Below are 22,451 nucleotides of genomic sequence, written 5' to 3' on the forward strand. Positions count from 1 at the left end.
CTGTACTGTACACTGTCCCACTGGATGGCAGAACTAGCCTGTACTGTACACTGTCCCACTGGATGGCAGAACTAGCCTGTACTGTACACTGTCCCACTGGATGGCAGAACTAGCCTGTACTGTACACTGTCCCACTGGATGGCAGAACTAGCCTGTACTGTACACTGTCCCACTGGATGGCAGAACTAGCCTGTACTGTACACTGTCCCACTGGATGGCAGAACTAGCCTGTACTGTACACTGTCCCACTGGATGGCAGAACTAGCCTGTACTGTACACTGTCCCACTGGATGGCAGAACTAGCCTGTACTGTACAGTCCCACTGGATGGCAGAACTAGCCTGTACTGTACAGGCCCACTGGATGGCAGAACTAGCCTGTACTGTACACTGTCCCACTGGATGGCAGAACTAGCCTGTACTGTACACTGTCCCACTGGATGGCAGAACTAGCCTGTACTGTACACTGTCCCACTGGATGGCAGAACTAGCCTGTACTGTACACTGTCCCACTGGATGGCAGAACTAGCCTGTACTGTACACTGTCCCACTGGATGGCAGAACTAGCCTGTACTGTACACTGTCCCACTGGATGGCAGAACTAGCCTGTACTGTACACTGTCCCACTGGATGGCAGAACTAGCCTGTACTGTACAGTCCCACTGGATGGCAGAACTAGCCTGTACTGTACACTGTCCCACTGGATGGCAGAACTAGCCTGTACTGTACACTGTCCCACTGGATGGCAGAACTAGCCTGTACTGTACACTGTCCCACTGGATGGCAGAACTAGCCTGTACTGTACACAGTCCCACTGGAGGGCAGAACGAGCCGGTACTGTACACTGTCCCACTGGATGGCAGAACTAGCCTGTACTGTACAGTCCCACTGGATGGCAGAACTAGCCTGTACTGTACAGTCCCACTGGATGGCAGAACTAGCCTGTACTGTACAGTCCCACTGGATGGCAGAACTAGCCTGTACTGTACAGTCCCACTGGACGGCAGAACTAGCCTGTACTGTACACTGTCCCACTGGATTGCAGAACTAGCCTGTACTGTACACTGTCCCACTGGATGGCAGAACTAGCCTGTACTGTACACTGTCCCACTGGATGGCAGAACTAGCCTGTACTGTACACTGTCCCACTGGATGGCAGAACTAGCCTGTACTGTACACTGTCCCACTGGATGGCAGAACTAGCCTGTACTGTACACTGTCCCACTGGATGGCAGAACTAGCCTGTACTGTACACTGTCCCACTGGATGGCAGAACTAGCCTGTACTGTACACTGTCCCACTGGATGGCAGAACTAGCCTGTACTGTACACTGTCCCACTGGATGGCAGAACTAGCCTGTACTGTACACTGTCCCACTGGATGGCAGAACTAGCCTGTACTGTACACTGTCCCACTGGATGGCAGAACTAGCCTGTACTGTACACTGTCCCACTGGATGGCAGAACTAGCCTGTACTGTACACTGTCCCACTGGATGGCAGAACTAGCCTGTACTGTACACTGTCCCACTGGATGGCAGAACTAGCCTGTACTGTACACTGTCCCACTGGATGGCAGAACTAGCCTGTACTGTACACTGTCCCACTGGATGGCAGAACTAGCCTGTACTGTACACTGTCCCACTGGATGGCAGAACTAGCCTGTACTGTACACTGTCCCACTGGATGGCAGAACTAGCCTGTACTGTACACTGTCCCACTGGATGGCAGAACTAGCCTGTACTGTACACTGTCCCACTGGATGGCAGAACTAGCCTGTACTGTACACTGTCCCACTGGATGGCAGAACTAGCCTGTACTGTACACTGTCCCACTGGATGGCAGAACTAGCCTGTACTGTACACTGTCCCACTGGATGGCAGAACTAGCCTGTACTGTACACTGTCCCACTGGATGGCAGAACTAGCCTGTACTGTACACTGTCCCACTGGATGGCAGAACTAGCCTGTACTGTACACTGTCCCACTGGATGGCAGAACTAGCCTGTACTGTACACTGTCCCACTGGATGGCAGAACTAGCCTGTACTGTACACTGTCCCACTGGATGGCAGAACTAGCCTGTACTGTACACTGTCCCACTGGATGGCAGAACTAGCCTGTACTGTACACTGTCCCACTGGATGGCAGAACTAGCCTGTACTGTACACTGTCCCACTGGATGGCAGAACTAGCCTGTACTGTACACTGTCCCACTGGATGGCAGAACTAGCCTGTACTGTACACTGTCCCACTGGATGGCAGAACTAGCCTGTACTGTACACTGTCCCACTGGATGGCAGAACTAGCCTGTACTGTACACTGTCCCACTGGATGGCAGAACTAGCCTGTACTGTACACTGTCCCACTGGATGGCAGAACTAGCCTGTACTGTACACTGTCCCACTGGATGGCAGAACTAGCCTGTACTGTACACTGTCCCACTGGATGGCAGAACTAGCCTGTACTGTACACTGTCCCACTGGATGGCAGAACTAGCCTGTACTGTACACTGTCCCACTGGATGGCAGAACTAGCCTGTACTGTACACTGTCCCACTGGATGGCAGAACTAGCCTGTACTGTACACTGTCCCACTGGATGGCAGAACTAGCCTGTACTGTACACTGTCCCACTGGATGGCAGAACTAGCCTGTACTGTACACTGTCCCACTGGATGGCAGAACTAGCCTGTACTGTACACTGTCCCACTGGATGGCAGAACTAGCCTGTACTGTACACTGTCCCACTGGATGGCAGAACTAGCCTGTACTGTACACTGTCCCACTGGATGGCAGAACTAGCCTGTACTGTACACTGTCCCACTGGATGGCAGAACTAGCCTGTACTGTACACTGTCCCACTGGATGGCAGAACTAGCCTGTACTGTACACTGTCCCACTGGATGGCAGAACTAGCCTGTACTGTACACTGTCCCACTGGATGGCAGAACTAGCCTGTACTGTACACTGTCCCACTGGATGGCAGAACTAGCCTGTACTGTACACTGTCCCACTGGATGGCAGAACTAGCCTGTACTGTACACTGTCCCACTGGATGGCAGAACTAGCCTGTACTGTACACTGTCCCACTGGATGGCAGAACTAGCCTGTACTGTACACTGTCCCACTGGATGGCAGAACTAGCCTGTACTGTACACTGTCCCACTGGATGGCAGAACTAGCCTGTACTGTACACTGTCCCACTGGATGGCAGAACTAGCCTGTACTGTACACTGTCCCACTGGATGGCAGAACTAGCCTGTACTGTACACTGTCCCACTGGATGGCAGAACTAGCCTGTACTGTACACTGTCCCACTGGATGGCAGAACTAGCCTGTACTGTACACTGTCCCACTGGATGGCAGAACTAGCCTGTACTGTACACTGTCCCACTGGATGGCAGAACTAGCCTGTACTGTACACTGTCCCACTGGATGGCAGAACTAGCCTGTACTGTACACTGTCCCACTGGATGGCAGAACTAGCCTGTACTGTACACTGTCCCACTGGATGGCAGAACTAGCCTGTACTGTACACTGTCCCACTGGATGGCAGAACTAGCCTGTACTGTACACTGTCCCACTGGATGGCAGAACTAGCCTGTACTGTACACTGTCCCACTGGATGGCAGAACTAGCCTGTACTGTACACTGTCCCACTGGATGGCAGAACTAGCCTGTACTGTACACTGTCCCACTGGAGGGCAGAACTGGATGGCAGCCTGTACTGTACACTGTCCCACTGGATGGCAGAACTAGCCTGTACTGTACACTGTCCCACTGGATGGCAGAACTAGCCTGTACTGTACACTGTCCCACTGGATGGCAGAACTAGCCTGTACTGTACACTGTCCCACTGGATGGCAGAACTAGCCTGTACTGTACACTGTCCCACTGGATGGCAGAACTAGCCTGTACTGTACACTGTCCCACTGGATGGCAGAACTAGCCTGTACTGTACACTGTCCCACTGGATGGCAGAACTAGCCTGTACTGTACACTGTCCCACTGGATGGCAGAACTAGCCTGTACTGTACACTGTCCCACTGGATGGCAGAACTAGCCTGTACTGTACACTGTCCCACTGGATGGCAGAACTAGCCTGTACTGTACACTGTCCCACTGGATGGCAGAACTAGCCTGTACTGTACACTGTCCCACTGGATGGCAGAACTAGCCTGTACTGTACACTGTCCCACTGGATGGCAGAACTAGCCTGTACTGTACACTGTCCCACTGGATGGCAGAACTAGCCTGTACTGTACACTGTCCCACTGGATGGCAGAACTAGCCTGTACTGTACACTGTCCCACTGGATGGCAGAACTAGCCTGTACTGTACACTGTCCCACTGGATGGCAGAACTAGCCTGTACTGTACACTGTCCCACTGGATGGCAGAACTAGCCTGTACTGTACACTGTCCCACTGGATGGCAGAACTAGCCTGTACTGTACACTGTCCCACTGGATGGCAGAACTAGCCTGTACTGTACACTGTCCCACTGGATGGCAGAACTAGCCTGTACTGTACACTGTCCCACTGGATGGCAGAACTAGCCTGTACTGTACACTGTCCCACTGGATGGCAGAACTAGTACACTGTCCCACTGTCCCACTGGATGGCAGTACACTGTCCCACTGGATGGCAGAACTAGCCTGTACTGTACACTGTCCCACTGGATGGCAGAACTAGCCTGTACTGTACACTGTCCCACTGGATGGCAGAACTAGCCTGTACTGTACACTGTCCCACTGGATGGCAGAACTAGCCTGTACTGTACACTGTCCCACTGGATGGCAGAACTAGCCTGTACTGTACACTGTCCCACTGGATGGCAGAACTAGCCTGTACTGTACACTGTCCCACTGGATGGCAGAACTAGCCTGTACTGTACACTGTCCCACTGGATGGCAGAACTAGCCTGTACTGTACACTGTCCCACTGGATGGCAGAACTAGCCTGTACTGTACACTGTCCCACTGGATGGCAGAACTAGCCTGTACTGTACACTGTCCCACTGGATGGCAGAACTAGCCTGTACTGTACACTGTCCCACTGGATGGCAGAACCAGCCTGTACTGTACACTGTCCCACTGGATGGCAGAACTAGCCTGTACTGTACACTGTCCCACTGGATGGCAGAACCAGCCTGTACTGTACACTGTCCCACTGGATGGCAGAACTAGCCTGTACTGTACACTGTCCCACTGGATGGCAGAACCAGCCTGTACTGTACACTGTCCCACTGGATGGCAGAACTAGCCTGTACTGTACACTGTCCCACTGGATGGCAGAACTAGCCTGTACTGTACACTGTCCCACTGGATGGCAGAACTAGCCTGTACTGTACACTGTCCCACTGGATGGCAGAACTGGATGGCAGAAGCCTGTACTGTACACTGTCCCACTGGATGGCAGAACTAGCCTGTACTGTACACTGTCCCACTGGATGGCAGAACTAGCCTGTACTGTACACTGTCCCACTGGATGGCAGAACCAGCCTGTACTGTACACTGTCCCACTGGATGGCAGAACTAGCCTGTACTGTACACTGTCCCACTGGATGGCAGAACTAGCCTGTACTGTACACTGTCCCACTGGATGGCAGAACTAGCCTGTACTGTACACTGTCCCACTGGATGGCAGAACCAGCCTGTACTGTACACTGTCCCACTGGATGGCAGAACCAGCCTGTACTGTACACTGTCCCACTGGATGGCAGAACTAGCCTGTACTGTACACTGTCCCACTGGATGGCAGAACTAGCCTGTACTGTACACTGTCCCACTGGATGGCAGAACTAGCCTGTACTGTACACTGTCCCACTGGATGGCAGAACTAGCCTGTACAGTATACTGTCCCACTGGATGGCAGAACTAGCCTGTACTGTACACTGTCCCACTGGATGGCAGAACCAGCCTGTACTGTACACTGTCCCACTGGATGGCAGAACTAGCCTGTACAGTATACTGTCCCACTGGATGGCAGAACTAGCCTGTACTGTACACTGTCCCACTGGATGGCAGAACTAGCCTGTACTGTACACTGTCCCACTGGATGGCAGAACCAGCCTGTACTGTACACTGTCCCACTGGATGGCAGAACTAGCCTGTACAGTATACTGTCCCACTGGATGGCAAAACTAGCCTGTACTGTACACTGTCCCACTGGATGGCAGAACTAGCCTGTACTGTACACTGTCCCACTGGATGGCAGAACCAGCCTGTACTGTACACTGTCCCACTGGATGGCAGAACTAGCCTGTACAGTATACTGTCCCACTGGATGGCAGAACTAGCCTGTACTGTACACTGTCCCACTGGATGGCAGAACTAGCCTGTACTGTAATCATGTACACTTTTCTTATCTTCCACTACATTCCTGCGAGACTTTTGTTTATAACTGAAGAACATCTTCTACAATCACCTTTAATTTTTCAACCCTGATCAACCATTACCAGGTAATGATTCTTGCAGCAATTGATAACAACAGCTTCCTGCTGCTCACGGTTGTATTGACCATTTTCACACACAAAAAAATTCTAACTTTAAAAAGACCCTTTCAATCGGCTTCAAAATTTCAACAGTTGTATCGTACTTAGAAGGTTGTGATGTTAGTGGAGTGCAGGTGCCAGTTTGTCACTCGAAATGATATAGCATTAATTATGCATTAAATAATTGGAGAATGTCTCCTCAAGGAGGGTGCCGTCAGTGCTGGTGAAGGGCTCTTGATCCAGAGAACTGAAGGTATTCTCCCATCCCTTGGATCAAATCTAAATGACTACTATTCCCGTCTCAACAGGGCCCCCACGAATTTAACGCTTCCCCCCGTAATTAAACTAAATAATTTCTGAAATTCATGAATCATTAATGGTTGATTCATCTTATGAAATGGAGGAAATATTTCACAGCTTCGGGTTGTATAGCTGCAATTTTTAACGGTTCTGTCCTTTGAGTGTATAATACATCGTCTTGGTCGCCTTCAAAATTTTAGCGCTGATGTGCTGATGTCTTCCAACGCAATTTCTTCATGGTTTTACACTACGAAAGTTTTATTTACCCAATTTCACGAAACAGGTTGAAGAATTAAACTTGGGGCGGGAAACCTTTTTTCTGCCAAGGGCCAGTTGGATATTTATCACATCACTCGCCGGTCATACAAAATTATCAACTTAAAAATTAGCCTGCTATATTTGGTCAAACATTTAATTAACTCACGCCTAATGTGATGGCTGGAACTGCTTCTCTTCTGTGTTGTGATGTTAGCTGGTATTGATGATGTTGCTACTCGTAACTGCTCTTTCAGGTTTCCGTCGGTCAGTCAGTCTGGTAAGTTATGAGAAGAACTGCTCGCAGCAGTAAGTTGTTCCGAACACAGATACATATTTCAATGCATGTCTCCATAAAGTGGGAAAGTCATCATTAATTACGTAGCGTTTATAGAACTCAAGCAGTGGGTGGTTGTTGCACCCAGCTTTCAGTTCATTATCGTTTTGCAGCTGAATGATTTCGTGTTGTAGGTTATCAGGCACATCAGCTGGTTCGTCATCAGGCACATCAGCTGGTTCGTCATCAGGCACATCAGCTGGTTCCACATTGAACAGTGTAGCAAAGATGTTCAATTCCATTTGTTTACTTTTCACATCCTTGAATCTTTCATTATACAGTGTAAATCGGTATGGGAAAGACTTAATATAAATTTATGTTGCTATGAAAAAACTCCTAGATTTACTGAATTTCGAGTCCCTCCTGCGGTTGCTTTGGCAGGGCCAGACCAAATGATTTCGCAGGCATTGTACGGCCCGCGGGCCGCACGTCCCCAACCCTAAATTAGACACATGTATAGGAATTAATTATCTTTAAGCTAAAGTTTCGCCAACCAATGGCTTTATCAATACAACACAGAAGACTGACGAGGTGAAACCATAAGATAATTAGTCCGTCAGCCTAGGAGCAGGTGTTCAGTACCGTAGTCTTGAATCTGAAGGCAGGAAGAGGTGGGCTTATATACTGGAGTCAGATAAAGCTCCTGCCAGTGACAATACCTTCACTGTTGCATCTCATCTGGCTCTAGCACAGGAGGGCCCCACTTTACAGTGCTTTGCTTTACAGCGATTTTCATTTAAACCCAGTCTTCAGTTATTTATACTTCTTACCATAAACATATTGCGTGCTTTATATATGATAGTGTAAACGTGTTAACCGGCTTTTATATGCATTTGAAAGTAAAATAAGAGTCTATGTTTCACTTTGCAGTGATTTTCTCTTTATGGGGGCAGCCTGGAACCCATTATTACGAACACCGGTGTAGAAAGGCTTGCACACCTTGCCGTAATTGAACAAATATTAGAGGAAGCAAAATTCTACAGCAGTGTATGACTTGAATTTCCTTCACCAAATAAACAAGTTGGTATTTACAATGTTCTCACTATTTACAATATGTATGTAAGAGTAAGTGTACAACACGGTGAACGAAGGAGGAAAAATGCAAAAACCAGATAATACAGCATGAAAGACCAGCAGCCCAGACAAGTCTGTCAATGCTCGCTACACAAGTGAACCACATTGCTTCGCAGTCTTGGTGGGCTTCTCTATGATCAGCCGATGAACGAAAGTACTGATATAACTACTAGGCCCCCAGTGATTATTAAATCATTAGCACCCTGTTCGCTGGTCGGGAGGCAGCCTATATGGAAGTGTGATATATGCCGAATAAACTGTGACATACTCATAACATGCCACACCCATCCTGCTGTATAAGCGGGGCCCTCTTGTCTATAAGTATCAGTCTTTTTGCCTGTGCTTCAAGTTCCGCAGATCACCTCCTAGGCTGAGGGACTGATTACCTTATCTTCTACTTCTTCAGTCTTCTGTATTACATTGATAAAGCCACTGGTTGGCGAAACGTCTACTTAATAAAGGTACCCAGTTTTGCATAAGTCTAATTCTGACACTTGTCGGTATTATATAGAAGCTTATAACTATGTTCAGAGTTACAAGCTTATAAATATGGTGAGAGCTACAAGCTTAAACTATGGTGAGAGCTACAAGCTTATAACTATGGTGAGAGCTACAAGCTTATAACTATGGTGAGAGCTACAAGCTTATAACTATGGTGAGAGCTACAAGCTTATAACTATGGTGAGAGCTACAAGCTTATAACTATGGTGAGAGCTACAAGCTTATAACTATGGTGAGAGCTACAAGCTTATAACTATGGTGAGAGCTACAAGCTTAAACTATGGTGAGAGCTACAAGCTTATAACTATGGTGAGAGCTACAAGCTTATAACTATGGTGAGAGCTACAAGCTTAACTATGGTGAGAGCTACAAGCTTATAACTATGGTGAGAGCTACAAGCTTATAACTATGGTGAGAGCTACAAGCTTATAACTATGGTGAGAGCTACAAGCTTATAACTATGGTGAGAGCTACAAGCTTATAACTATGGTGAGAGCTACAAGCTTATAACTATGGTGAGAGCTACAAGCTTAAACTATGGTGAGAGCTACAAGCTTATAACTATGGTGAGAGCTACAAGCTTATAACTATGGTGAGAGCTACAAGCTTAAACTATGGTGAGAGCTACAAGCTTATAACTATGGTGAGAGCTACAAGCTTATAACTATGGTGAGAGCTACAAGCTTATAACTATGGTGAGAGCTACAAGCTTAAACTATGGTGAGAGCTACAAGCTTATAACTATGGTGAGAGCTACAAGCTTAAACTATGGTGAGAGCTACAAGCTTAAACTATGGTGAGAGCTACAAGCATATAACTATGCTGAGAGCTACAAGCTTATAACTATGGTGAGAGCTACAAGCTTAAACTATGGTGAGAGCTACAAGCTTAAACTATGGTGAGAGCTACAAGCTTAAACTATGGTGAGAGCTACAAGCTTAAACTATGGTGAGAGATACAAGCTTAAACTATGGTGAGAGCTACAAGCTTAAACTATGGTGAGAGCAACAAGCTTATAACTATGGTGAGAGCTACAAGCTTAAACTATGGTGAGAGCTACAAGCTTATAACTATGGTGAGAGCTACAAGCTTAAACTATGGTGAGAGCTACAAGCTTAAACTATGGTGAGAGCTACAAGCTTAAACTATGGTGAGAGCTACAAGCTTAAACTATGGTGAGAGCTACAAGCTTAAACTATGGTGAGAGCTCCAAGCTTATAACTATGGTGAGAGCTACAAGCTTAAACTATGGTGAGAGCTACAAGCTTAAACTATGGTGAGAGCTACAAGCTTAAACTATGGTGAGAGCTACAAGCTTAAACTATGGTGAGAGCTACAAGCTTAAACTATGGTGAGAGCTACAAGCTTAAACTATGGTGAGAGCTACAAGCTTAAACTATGGTGAGAGCTACAAGCTTAAACTATGGTGAGAGCTACAAGCATATAACTATGGTGAGAGCTACAAGCTTAAACTATGGTGAGAGCTACAAGCTTAAACTATGGTGAGAGCTACAAGCTTAAACTATGGTGAGAGCTACAAGCTTAAACTATGGTGAGAGCTACAAGCTTAAACTATGGTGAGAGCTACAAGCTTAAACTATGGTGAGAGCTACAAGCTTAAACTATGGTGAGAGCTACAAGCTTAAACTATGGTGAGAGCTACAAGCTTATAACTATGAGAGCTACAAGCTTAAACTATGGTGAGAGCTACAAGCTTATAACTATGGTGAGAGCTACAAGCTTAAACTATGGTGAGAGCTACAAGCTTATACTATGGTGAGAGCTACAAGCTTAAACTATGGTTACAAAACTATGGTGAGAGCTACAAGCTTAAACTATGGTGAGAGCTACAAGCTTAAACTATGGTGAGAGCTACAAGCTTAAACTATGGTGAGAGCTACAAGCTTATAACTATGGTGAGAGCTACAAGCTTAAACTATGGTGAGAGCTACAAGCTTAAACTATGGTGAGAGCTACAAGCTTAAACTATGGTGAGAGCTACAAGCTTAAACTATGGTGAGAGCTACAAGCTTAAACTATGGTGAGAGCTACAAGCTTAAACTATGGTGAGAGCTACAAGCTTAAACTATGGTGAGAGCTACAAGCTTAAACTATGGTGAGAGCTACAAGCTTAAACTATGGTGAGAGCTACAAGCTTAAACTATGGTGAGCTACAAGCTTAAACTATGGTGAGAGATACAAGCTTAAACTATGGTGAGAGCTACAAGCTTAAACTATGGTGAGAGCAACAAGCTTATAACTATGGTGAGAGCTACAAGCTTAAACTATGGTGAGAGCTACAAGCTTAAACTATGGTGAGAGCTACAAGCTTATAACTATGGTGAGAGCTACAAGCTTAAACTATGGTGAGAGCTACAAGCTTATAACTATGGTGAGAGCTACAAGCTTAAACTATGGTGAGAGCTACAAGCTTAAACTATGGTGAGAGCTACAAGCATATAACTATGCTGAGAGCTACAAGCTTATAACTATGGTGAGAGCTACAAGCTTAAACTATGGTGAGAGCTACAAGCTTAAACTATGGTGAGAGCTACAAGCTTAAACTATGGTGAGAGCTACAAGCTTAAACTATGGTGAGAGCTACAAGCTTAAACTATGGTGAGAGCTACAAGCTTAAACTATGGTGAGAGCTACAAGCTTAAACTATGGCTGAGAGCTACAAGCTTAAACTATGGTGAGAGCTACAAGCTTAAACTATGGTGAGAGCTACAAGCTTAAACTATGGTGAGAGCTACAAGCTTAAACTATGGTGAGAGCTACAAGCTTAAACTATGGTGAGAGCTACAAGCTTAAACTATGGTGAGAGATACAAGCTTAAACTATGGTGAGAGCTACAAGCTTAAACTATGGTGAGAGCTACAAGCTTAAACTATGGTGAGAGCTACAAGCTTAAACTATGGTGAGAGCTACAAGCTTAAACTATGGTGAGAGCTACAAGCTTAAACTATGGTGAGAGCTACAAGCTTAAACTATGGTGAGAGCTACAAGCTTAAACTATGGTGAGAGCTACAAGCTTAAACTATGGTGAGAGCTACAGATACAAGCTTAAACTATGGTGAGAGCTACAAGCTTAAAATATGGGGAGAGCTACAAGCTTAAACTATGGTGAGAGCTACAAGCTTAGCTTAAACTATGGTGAGAGCTACAAGCTTAAACTATGGTGAGAGCTACAAGCTTAAACTATGGTGAGAGCTACAAGCTTAAACTATGGTGAGAGCTACAAGCTTAAACTATGGTGAGAGCTACAAGCTTAAACTATGGTTAGAGCTACAAGCTTAGGCTTAAACTATGGTGAGAGCTACAAGCTTAAACTATGGTGAGAGCTACAAGCTTAAACTATGGTGAGAGCTACAAGCTTAAACTATGGTGAGAGCTACAAGCTTAAACTATGGTGAGAGCTACAAGCTTAAACTATGGTGAGAGCTACAAGCTTAAACTATGGTGAGAGCTACAAGCTTAAACTATGGTGAGAGCTACAAGCTTAAACTATGGTGAGAGCTACAAGCTTAAACTATGGTGAGAGCTACAAGCTTAAACTATGGTGAGAGCTACAAGCTTATAACTATGGTGAGAGCTACAAGCTTAAACTATGGTGAGAGCTACAAGCTTATAACTATGGTGAGAGCTACAAGCTTAAACTATGGTGAGAGCTACAAGCTTATAACTATGGTGAGAGCTACAAGCTTAAACTATGGTGAGAGCTACAAGCTTTAAACTATGGTGAGAGCTACAAGCTTAAACTATGGTGAGAGCTACAAGCTTAAACTATGGTGAGAGCTACAGGCTTAAACTATGGTGAGAGCTACTAGCTTAAACTATGGTGAGAGCTACAAGCTTAAACTATGGTGAGAGCTGCAAGCTTAAACTATGGTGAGAGCAACAAGCTTATAACTATGGTGAGAGCTACAAGCTTAAACTATGGTGAGAGCTACAAGCTTAAACTATGGTGAGAGCTACAAGCTTAAACTATGGTGAGAGCTACAAGCTTAAACTATGGTGAGAGATACAAGCTTAAACTATGGTGAGAGCTACAAGCTTAAACTATGGTGAGAGCAACAAGCTTATAACTATGCTGAGAGCTACAAGCTTAAACTATGGTGAGAGCTACAAGCTTAAACTATGGTGAGAGCTACAAGCTTAAACTATGGTGAGAGCTACAAGCTTAAACTATGGTGAGAGCTACAAGCTTAAACTATGGTGAGAGCTACAAGCTTAAACTATGGTGAGAGATACAAGCTTAAACTATGGTGAGAGCTACAAGCTTAAACTATGGTGAGAGCAACAAGCTTATAACTATGCTGAGAGCTACAAGCTTAAACTATGGTGAGAGCTACAAGCTTAAACTATGGTGAGAGCTACAAGCTTAAACTATGGTGAGAGCTACAAGCTTAAACTATGGTGAGAGCTACAAGCTTAAACTATGGTGAGAGCTACAAGCTTAAACTATGGTGAGAGCTACAAGCTTAAACTATGGTGAGAGCTACAAGCTTAAACTATGGTGAGAGCTACAAGCTTAAACTATGGTGAGAGCTACAAGCTTAAACTATGGTGAGAGCTACAGGCTTAAACTATGGTGAGAGCTACAAGCTTAAACTATGGTGAGAGCTACAAGCTTAAACTATGGTGAGAGCAACAAGCTTATAACTATGCTGAGAGCTACAAGCTTATAACTATGGTGAGAGCTACAAGCTTAAACTATGGTGAGAGCTACAAGCTTAAACTATGGTGAGAGCTACAAGCTTAAACTATGGTGAGAGCTACAAGCTTAAACTATGGTGAGAGCTACAAGCTTAAACTATGGTGAGAGCTACAAGCTTAAACTATGGTGAGAGCTACAAGCTTAAACTATGGTGAGAGCTACAAGCTTAAACTATGGTGAGAGCTACAAGCTTAAACTATGGTGAGAGCTACAAGCTTATAACTATGCTGAGAGCTACAAGCTTATAACTGTACTGACAACTACAGGCACATAAATGTGCTGAGAGTTTCAAGCTTAATAATGTGCTGAGAGCTTCAAGTCTGACATTGTGCTGAGAGTTTCAGGCTTAACACTATGAAGAATAAAAAAGAACAATAATGTGACTGACAGACTTAAAGAGCACAAAAGAACTTTTAGACTTACCGACTCCAGTAATTGTGTCATGTCAGAAATCACAGTCATCCTATTGACTGGTCTTGTGTCATGTCAGAGATCACAGTCATCCTATTGACTGGTCTTGTGTCATGTCAGAGATCACAGTCATCCTATTGACTGGTCTTGTGTCATGTCAGAGATCACAGTCATCCTATTAACTGGTCTTGTGTCATGTCAGAGATCACAGTCATCCTATTAACTGGTCTTGTGTCATGTCAGAGATCACAGTCATCCTATTAACTGGTCTTGTGTCATGTCAGAGATCACAGTCATCCTATTAACTGGTCTTGTGTCATGTCAGAGATCACAGTCATCCTATTAACTGGTCTTGTGTCATGTCAGAGATCACAGTCATCCTATTAACTGGTCTTGTGTCATGTAAGAGATCACAGTCATCCTATTAACTGGTCTTGTGTCATGTCAGAGATCACAGTCATCCTATTAACTGGTCTTGTGTCATGTCAGAGATCACAGTCATCCTATTAACTGGTCTTGTGTCATGTCAGAGATCACAGTCATCCTATTAACTGGTCTTGTGTCATGTCAGAGATCACAGTCATCCTATTAACTGGTCTTGTGTCATGTCAGAGATCACAGTCATCCTATTAACTGGTCTTGTGTCATGTCAGAGATCACAGTCATCCTATTAACTGGTCTTGTGTCAAAACTGTCCTCCCTTCTTCTAGCCTTCATAGACGCCATCTTACAACATAAGAACATAAGAACATAAGAAAGAAAGAACACTGCAAAAGGTCTACTGGCCTATGCGAGGCAGGTCCAATTCCCCTACCGGCTTAAGTTCACTGACCTAGTGACCTTAAGCTCACTGACCGTCTGACCTCACTGACCTAGTGAGGTCAGACACGTCACTTAGATCCAACTCACACCCACTCACATCCACCCACACCCACTCATGTATTTATCCAACCTAATTTTAAAACGACACAACGTCTTAGCTTCTATGACGGTACTCGGGAGTTTGTTCCACTCATCCACAACTCTATTACCAAACCAGTGTTTTCCTATATCCTTCCTGAATCTGAATTTTTCCAATTTAAAACCATTGTTGCGAGTCCTGTCTTGGCTAGATATTTTAGCACGCTTTTTACATCCCCTTTATTAATTCCTGTTTTCTATTTATACACCTCAGTCATATTCCCCCTAATTCTACGCCTTTCTAGAGAGTGCAGATTCAGGGCCTCAGTCTATGCTCATAGGGAAGTTTTTTGATACATGGGATCAACTTTGTCATCCTCCTTTGTACGTTTTCCAGTGCATTTATATCCATTCTGTAATACGGTGACCAGAACTGAGCAGCATAGTCTAAATGAGGCCTAACCAAGGATATATAGAGTTGAAGAACAACCTGAGGACTTCTATTATTTATACTTCTTGCTATGAAGCCAAGGATTCTGTTACCTTTATTGCGAACTCTTATGCACTGTTGTCTTGGTTTCAGATTACTGCTAACCAGAACCCTAAATCCTTTTCGTAATCCGTAATATTAAGATCTACATTATTTAGTTTATATGTGGCATGATTATTTAACTGTCCAACATTTAGAGCTCTGCTTTTGTCTATATTAAGCTGCATCTGCCACTTCTCCGACCTCTGCATCAGTCTATTCCAATCATCCTGGAGTGCTCTAATGTCCTCATTAGAATGAATTGGACGCCCTATTTTGGTGTCATCAGCAAATTTGCTTATGTCGCTATTTATTCCCTCATCTATGTCGTTTATGTAAATTGTGAACAACAACGGGCCTAACACTGACCCCTGTGAAACACCGCTTGTGACGTGCCCCCTTTATGATTTCTCACCATTTATGCAAACTCTCTGCTGCCTATTTGTCAGCCATGCCTCTACCCAGGAAAAAATTTCTACACTTATTCCGTGTGCCTTAAGTTTCCTCAATAGCCTCTGATGTGGAACTCTATCGAAAGCCTTACTGAAGTCCATATACACAATATCATATTCAATACCATGATCTACCTCCTCAAACACCTTAGTGAAAAAAGTTAGTAAAGTCGTAAGACAGGAACGCCCCTTTGTAAAACCTTGTTGAGATTCATTAATCAATTTATGCCTTCCAAGATGGCTACGAATTGCTTCGGCAATTATTGATTCCATAAATTTACCGACTATGGAAGTAAGACTTATTGGTTTTGTTGAAGCAATCCCTTATACACAGCTTTCCTAATATGAATCTTACTCTTGGCTTGGTCTCTGTCGATGCCTTCCATTCTCATTGCATTGTCAAATGCTCCAAACTTCAGAACACTCGTAACGTGACATAATATTTATCTCCCGTTCTCCTTACTTCTTCTCCTAACATATATTTTCTTTGTCTTTCCTTTCTTTTACCTATGTGTGTTCTGTTCTAAGTGTTGTTTCCTCTGTGTTTTTGGTCCCACCCTCGTGGGCAATTAGCTCTCTTGCAGTTTCCTTTTTCTTGTTTTCTGACTTTTTCCACTTCTACTGTTACTTTTACTAGTACTACTACTAGTGCTACAACTGCTATTACTACTACTACTTCTATTACCTGCACTACCTGAACTACGTCTTTCACGATATTGAAAATGGCATAAAATACCGACAAGTTGATGACTAAGACACATGTGCAACAGTTGGGCGTCTTAATTGTTGAAACGTTTCGCCTACACAGTAGACTTCTTCAGTCAAATTGAGAATAAGCAGGTATAATTGTGAAATTAAGATGATATGATCAGCCCATCAACCTTGGAGAATTAAGGCCTACGATGTAAGCGAAACGTTTCAGTAATATAAATACCTAACTATTGCACATGTGTCTTAATCATCTACCTCTTCCACTACTATCATCACTTCCTTCATCCATTTCTCCACCTCACTTTCTCCCGTCCCCGCCCCCCTCTAGTATAATTACTGGCTCCCTTATCTCACCTTCAAAGATAACAAAAAGTCGTTCACAACTGTTGTGAAGACTTTTTTGAATATCCACGTGACGGTCAAAACGAAGTCCATGCGTTCATTTGCAAATGTACACGATTTGCTGAGAGTTTCAACCTTAACACTGTGCTGAGAGATTCAATCTTAACACTGTGCTGAGAGATTCAATCTTAACACTGTGCTGAGAGATTCAATCTTAACACTGTGCTGAGAGATTCAATCTTAACACTGTGCTGAGAGTTTCAACCTTAACACTGTGCTAAGAGTTTCATCCTTAACACTGTGCTGAGAGTTTCAACCTTAACACTGTGCTGAGAGTTTCAACCTTAACACTGTGCTGAGAGTTTCAACCTTAACACTGTGCTGAGAGTTTCAAACTTGACACTGTGCTGAGAGTTTCAACCTTAACACTGTGCTGAGAGTTTCAACCTTAAAACTGTGCTGAGAGTTTCAACCTTAACACTGTGCTGAGAGAGTTTCAACCTTAACACTGTGCTGAGAGTTTTCAACTTGACACTGTGCTGAGAGTTTCAACCTTAACACTGTGCTGAGAGTTTCAACCTTAACACTGTGCTGAGAGTTTCAACCTTAACACTGTGTTGAGAGTTTCAACCTTAACACTGTGCTGAGAGTTTCAACCTTAACACTGTGCTGAGAGTTTCAACCTTAACACTGTGTTGAGAGTTTCAACCTTAACACTGTGCTGAGAGTTTCAACCTTAACACTGTGTTGAGAGAGTTTCAACCTTAACACTGTGCTGAGAGAGTTTCAACCTTTAAACTGTGCTGAGAGAGTTTCAACCTTTAAACTGTGCTGAGATTTTCAAACTTGACACTGTGCTGAGAGAGTTTCAACCTTAACACTGTGCTGAGAGAGTTTCAACCTTTAAACTGTGCTGAGAGTTTCAACCTTAACACTGTGCTGAGAGAGTTTCAACCTTAACACTGTGCTGAGAGAGTTTCAACCTTTAAACTGTGCTGAGATTTTCAAACTTGACACTGTGTTGAGAGTTTCAACCTTAACACTGTGCTGAGAGTTTCAGCCTTAACACTGTGCTGAGAGTTTCAACCTTAACACTGTGTTGAGAGTTTCAACCTTAACACTGTGCTGAGAGTTTCAACCTTAACACTGTGTTGAGAGTTTCAACCTTAACACTGTGCTGAGAGTTTCAAACTTGACACTGTGCTGAGAGTTTCAACCTTAACACTGTGCTGAGAGTTTCAAACTTGACACTGTGCTGAGAGTTTCAACCTTAACCGTGTGCTAAGAGTTTCAACCTTAACACTGTGTTGAGAGTTTCAACCTTAACACTGTGCTGAGAGTTTCAACCTTAACACTGTGTTGAGAGTTTCAACCTTAACACTGTGCTGAGAGTTTCAACCTTAACACTGTGTTGAGAGTTTCAACCTTAACACTGTGCTGAGAGTTTCAACCTTAACACTGTGTTGAGAGTTTCAACCTTAACACTGTGCTGAGAGTTTCAAACTTGACACTGTGCTGAGAGTTTTAACCTTAACCGTGTGCTGAGAGTTTCAACCTTAACACTGTGTTGAGAGTTTCAACCTTAACACTGTGCTGAGAGTTTCAACCTTAACACTGTGTTGAGAGTTTCAAACTTAACACTGTGCTGAGAGTTTCAACCTTAACACTGTGTTGAGAGTTTCAACCTTAACACTGTGCTGAGAGTTTCAACCTTAACACTGTGTTGAGAGTTTCAAACTTGACACTGTGCTGAGAGTTTTAACCTTAACCGTGTGCTGAGAGTTTCAACCTTAACACTGTGCTGAGAGTTTCAACCTTAACACTGTGCTGAGAGTTTCAACCTTAACACTGTGTTGAGAGTTTCAACCTTAACACTGTGTTGAGAGTTTCAACCTTAACACTGTGTTGAGAGTTTCAACCTTAACACTGTGCTGAGAGTTTCAACCTTAACACTGTGCTGAGAGTTTCAACCTTAACACTGTGCTGAGAGTTTCAACCTTAACACTGTGTTGAGAGTTTCAACCTTAACACTGTGCTGAGAGTTTCAACCTTAACACTGTGTTGAGAGTTTCAAACTTAACACTGTGCTGAGAGTTTCAACCTTAACACTGTGCTGAGAGTTTCAACCTTAACACTGTGTTGAGAGTTTCAACCTTAACACTGTGCAGAGAGTTTCAACCTTAACACTGTGTTGAGAGTTTCAAACTTAACACTGTGCTGAGAGTTTCAAACTTGACACTGTGCTGAGAGTTTTAACCTTAACCGTGTGCTGAGAGTTTCAACCTTAACACTGTGTTGAGAGTTTCAACCTTAACACTGTGCTGAGAGTTTCAACCTTAACACTGTGCTGAGAGTTTCAACATTAACTCTGTGCTGAGAGTTTCAACCTTAAATCTGTGTTGAGAGTTTCAACCTTAACACTGTGCTGAGAGTTTCAACATTAACTCTGTGCTGAGAGTTTCAACCTTAAATCTGTGTTGAGAGTTTCAACCTTAACACTGTGCTGAGAGTTTCAACATTAACTCTGTGCTGAGAGTTTCAACCTTAAATCTGTGCTGAGAGTTTCAACCTTAACACTGTGCTGAGAGTTTCAACATTAACTCTGTGCTGAGAGTTTCAACCTTAAATCTGTGCTGAGAGTTTCAACCTTAACACTGTGCTGAGAGTTTCAACATTAACTCTGTGCTGAGAGTTTCAACCTTAAATCTGTGTTGAGAGTTTCAACCTTAACACTGTGCTGAGAGTTTCAGCCTTAACACTGTGCTGAGAGTTTCAACATTAACTCTGTGCTGAGAGTTTCAACCTTAAATCTGTGCTGAGAGTTTCAGCCTTAACACTGTGCTGAGAGTTTCAACCTTAACACTGTGCTGAGAGTTTCAAACTTGACACTGTGCTGAGAGAGTTTCAACCTTAACACTGTGCTGAGAGAGTTTCAACCTTAACACTGTGCTGAGAGAGTTTCAACCTTTACACTGTGCTGAGAGTTTCAACCTTAACACTGTGCTGAGAGTTTCAACCTTAACACTGTGCTGAGAGTTTCAGCCTTAACACTGTGCTGAGAGTTTCAACCTTAACACTGTGCTGAGAGAGTTTCAACCTTAACACTGTGCTGAGAGAGTTTCAACCTTAACACTGTGTTGAGAGTTTCAACCTTTACACTGTGCTGAGAGTTTCAACCTTAACACTGTGCTGAGAGAGTTTCAACCTTAACACTGTGCTGAGAGAGTTTCAACCTTAACACTGTGCTGAGAGTTTCAACCTTAACACTGTGCTGAGAGTTTCAACCTTAACACTGTGTTGAGAGTTTCAACCTTAACACTGTGTTGAGAGTTTCAACCTTAACACTGTGCTGAGAGAGTTTCAACCTTAACACTGTGTTGAGAGTTTCAACCTTAACACTGTGTTGAGAGTTTCAACCTTAACACTGTGCTGAGAGAGTTTCAACCTTAACACTGTGTTGAGAGTTTCAACCTTAACACTGTGCTGAGCGTTTCAAACTTGACACTGTGCTGAGAGTTTCAACCTTAACACTGTGCTGAGAGTTTCAACCTTAACACTGTGCTGAGAGTTTCAACCTTAACACTGTGCTGAGAGTTTCAAACTTGACACTGTGCTGAGAGTTTCAACCTTAACACTGTGTTGAGAGTTTCAACCTTAACACTGTGCTGAGAGTTTCAACCTTAACACTGTGCTGAGAGTTTCAAACTTGACACTGTGTTGAGAGTTTCAACCTTAACAGTGTTGAGAGTTTCAACCTTAACACTGCGCAGAGAGTTTCAACCTTAACACTGTGCTGAGAGTTTCAACCTTAACACTGCGCAGAGAGTTTCAACCTTAACACTGCGCAGAGAGCTTCAACCTTAACACTGTGCTGAGAGTTTCAACCTTAACACTGCGCAGAGAGTTTCAACCTTAACACTGCGCAGAGAGTTTCAACCTTAACACTGTGCTGAGAGTTTCAACCTTAACACTGTGTTGAGAGTTTCAACCTTAACAGTGTTGAGAGTTTCAACCTTAACACTGTGCTGAGAGTTTCAACCTTAACAATGTGCTGAGAGTTTCAACCTTAACACTGTGTTGAGAGTTTCAACCTTAACAGTGTTGAGAGTTTCAACCTTAACACTGTGCTGAGAGTTTCAACCTTAACATTGTGCTGAGAGTTTCAACCTTAACACTGTGTTGAGAGTTTCAACCTTAAGACTGTGCAGAGAGATTCAACCTTAAGACTGTGCTGAGAGTTTCAACCTTAACATTGTGCTGAGAGTTTCAACCTTAACACTGTGCTGAGAGGCCCAGCCTTAAGACTGTGCTGATAGTTTCAACCTTGACACTGTGCTGAGAGTTTCAACCTTAACCGTGTGCTGAGAGTTTCAACCTTAACACTGTGCTGAGAGGCCCAGCCTTAAGACTGTGCTGATAGTTTCAACCTTGACACTGTGCTGAGAGTTTCAACCTTAACACTGTGCTGAGAGTTTCAACCTTAACACTGTGCTGAGAGTTTCAAACTTGACACTGTGCTGAGAGTTTCAACCTTAACACTGTGCTGAGAGTTTCAACCTTAACACTGTGCTGAGAGTTTCAACCTTAACACTGTGCTGAGAGGCCCAGCCTTAAGACTGTGCTGATAGTTTCAACCTTGACACTGTGCTGAGAGTTTCAACCTTAACCGTGTGCTGAGAGTTTCAACCTTAACACTGTGCTGAGAGAATTTCAACCTTAGCATTGTGCAACCTTAACACTGTGCTGAGAGAGTTTCAAACTTGACACTGTGCTAAGAGTTTCAACCTTAACACTGTGCTGTGAGTTTCAACCTTAACACTGTGCTGAGAGTTTCAACCTTAACACTGTGCTGAGAGTTTCAACCTTAACACTGTGCTGAGAGTTTCAACCTTAACCGTGTGCTGAGAGTTTCAACCTTAACACTGTGCTGAGAGAGTTTCAACCTTAACACTCTGCTGAGAGTTTCAAACTTGACACTGTGCTGAGAGTTTCAACCTTAACACTGTGATGAGTTTCAACCTTAACACTGTGATGAGTTTCAACCTTAACACTGTGCTGAGAGTTTCAACCTTAACACTGTGATGAGAGTTAATGGGGTTTTATCCCTCACGTTTCGTCACTCACTATATTGTCACTGTAGTAAGAATGTCATCAAACTCACGTTCTTCCTCCTACAAGAGATTTTTTTAATTGTTTCTCCTTTCATTGGGATATTTTCTTTTAATGCTTAACAGAGCAATAATTTTTGGATACTTCAAATCAAATCACATCAAATCAAATCAAATCAAGTTTATTCTCTAAAAGGGTTACAATGTGGGGTTTACAGGATTTGGATGTTGTGTGGTTTATATGTTATAAAATACTAATTACAGAGGGGGGCCACTAGGACACCTAGCATGGCTAGGCATTTCGAGCAGACTTAGATTAATT

The sequence above is a fragment of the Cherax quadricarinatus genome, chromosome 9 (genome assembly GCF_038502225.1).
Source record: "Cherax quadricarinatus isolate ZL_2023a chromosome 9, ASM3850222v1, whole genome shotgun sequence".
Lineage (NCBI taxonomy): Eukaryota > Metazoa > Arthropoda > Malacostraca > Decapoda > Parastacidae > Cherax > Cherax quadricarinatus.